Genomic DNA, 3,006 nt, shown 5'->3' on the forward strand with positions numbered 1-3,006 from the left:
CCCTACAGAAACTTGTTCTCTCAGAATGCACCCTACAGAAACGTGTTCCCTCAGAATGAACCCTACAGCAACGTGTTCTCTCAGAATGAACCCAACAGAATCAAGTTCTGTCAGAATGCACCCTACAGAAACGTGTTCTCTCAGAATGTATCCTACAGAAACATGTTCCCTCAGAATTATCCCACAGAAACGTGTTCTCTCAGTATGAATCCTACAGAATCATGTTCCCTCAGAATGTATCCTACAGAAATGTGTTCTCTCAGAATGTATCCTACAGCAACATGTTCTCTCAGAATGTATCCTGCAGAAACATGTTCGCACAGAATGTATCCTACAGAAACGTGTTCTCTCAGAATGCACCCTACAGAAATTTGTTCCTTGAGAATGCACCCTATAGAAACGTGTTCTCTCAAAATGAACCCTACAGAAACGTGTTCTCTCAGAATGTATCCTGCAGAATCATGTTCCCTCAGAATGAACACTTCAGAAATGTGTTCCCTGAGAATTCACACTACAGAAACGTGTTCTCTCAGACTGAACCCTACAGAAACGTGTTCTCTCAGAATACACCCTACAGAAATGTGTTCCCTCAGAATACACCCTACAGAAACGTGTTCTCTCAGAATGCACCCTACAAAAACATGTTCCCTCAAAATACACCCTACAGGAACGTGTTCTCTCAGAATGCACCCTACAGAAATGTGTTACCTCAGAATGAACCCTACAGAAACTTGTTCTCTCAGAATGCACCCTACAGAAACGTGTTCCCTCAGAATGAACCCTACAGCAACGTGTTCTCTCAGAATGAACCCAACAGAATCAAGTTCTGTCAGAATGCACCCTACAGAAACGTGTTCTCTCAGAATGTATCCTACAGAAACATGTTCCCTCAGAATTATCCCACAGAAACGTGTTCTCTCAGTATGAATCCTACAGAATCATGTTCCCTCAGAATGTATCCTACAGAAATGTGTTCTCTCAGAATGTATCCTACAGCAACATGTTCTCTCAGAATGTATCCTGCAGAAACATGTTCGCACAGAATGTATCCTACAGAAACGTGTTCTCTCAGAATGCACCCTACAGAAATTTGTTCCTTGAGAATGCACCCTATAGAAACGTGTTCTCTCAAAATGAACCCTACAGAAACGTGTTCTCTCAGAATGTATCCTGCAGAATCATGTTCCCTCAGAATGAACACTTCAGAAATGTGTTCCCTGAGAATTCACACTACAGAAACGTGTTCTCTCAGACTGAACCCTACAGAAACGTGTTCTCTCAGAATGTTCCCTACAGAAACGTGTTCTCTCAGAATGTATCCTACAGAAACATGTTATCTCAGAATGAACCCTACAGAAACATGTTCCTGCGGAATGAACCCTACAGAAACCTGTTCTCTCAGAATGAACCCTACAGAAACATGTTCTCTCAGAAAGCATCCTACAGAAATGTGTTCCCTCAGAATGAATCCTACAGAAAAGTGTTCCATCAGAATGAACCCGACAGAAATGTGTTCTCTCAGAAAGCACCCTTCAGAAACATGTTCTCTCAGAATGAACCCTACAGAAATATGTTCTCTCAGAATGAACCCTACAGAAACGTTATCTCTCAGAATGAACCCTACAGAAACGTGTTCTCTCAGAATGCATCTTACAGAATCATGTTCCCTCAGAAGGAACGCTACAGAAACGTGTTCCCTCAGAATGAACCCAACAGAATCATGTTCCCTCAGAATGAACTATACAGAGAGGTGTTCCCTCAGAATGAACCCGACAGAAATTTGTTCACTCAGAATGTATCCTACAGAATCAGGTACCCTCAGAATGCACCCGACAGAAATGTGTTCCCTGAGAATGCAACCTACAGAAACGTGTTCTCTAAGAATGAGCCCGACAGAACCGTGTTCCCTCAGAATGAACCCTACAGAAACGTGTTCTCTCAGAATGTATCATACAGAAACATGTTCCCTCAGAATGAACCCGACAGAAACGTGTTCCCTCAGAATGAACCCTACAGAAATGTGTCCTCTCAGAATGCACCCTGCAGAAACAGGTTCCCTCAGAATACACCTGACAGGAATGTGTTCTCTCAGAATGCAGCCTCCAGAAACGTGTTCCCTCAGAATGAACCCTACAGAAACGTGTTCTCTCAGAATGCACCCTACAGAAACGTGTTCCCTCAGAATGAACCCTACAGAAACGTGTTCTCTCAGAATGAACCCTACAGAAACGTGTTCTCTCAGAATGCACCCTACAGAAACGTGTTCTCTCAGGGTGAATCTTACAGAAACGTGTTCTCTCAGAATGAACCCTACAGAATCATGTTCTGTCAGAATGCACCCTACAAAAATGTGTTAACTGAGAATGCACCCTACAGAAGCGTGTTCCCTTAGAATGAATGCTACAGAAACATGTTCTCTCAGAATGAACCCTACAGAAACATGTTCCCTCAGAATGAACCCTACAGAAACGTGTTCCCTCAGAATGAACCCTACAGAAACATGTTCTCTCAGAATGAACCCTACAGAAACGTGTTATCTCAGGATGTAGGCTCCAGAAACGTGTTCTCTCAGAATGCACCCTACAGAAACGTGTTCCCTCAGAATGAACCCTACAGAAACGTGTTCTCTCAGGGTGTATCTTACAGAAACGTGTTCTCTCAGAATGAACCCTACAGAATCATGTTCTGTCAGAATGCACCCTACAAAAATGTGTTAACTGAGAATGCACCCTACAGAAACGTGTTCCCTCAGAATGAATGCTAGAGAAACATGTTCTCTCAGAATGAACCCTACAGAAACATGTTCCCTCAGAATGAACGCTACAGAAACGTGTTCCCTCAGAATGAACCCTACAGAAACGTGTTCCCTCAGAATGAACCCTACAGAAACATGTTCTCTCAGAATGAACCCTACAGAAACGTGTTCTCTCAGGATGTAGCCTACAGAAACGTGTTCTCTCAGAATGAACCCGACAGAATCATGTTCTCTCAGAATGTATCCGACAG

This window comes from Pristiophorus japonicus, chromosome 10 (genome assembly GCF_044704955.1).
Source record: "Pristiophorus japonicus isolate sPriJap1 chromosome 10, sPriJap1.hap1, whole genome shotgun sequence".
NCBI classification, from domain to species: domain Eukaryota; kingdom Metazoa; phylum Chordata; class Chondrichthyes; family Pristiophoridae; genus Pristiophorus; species Pristiophorus japonicus.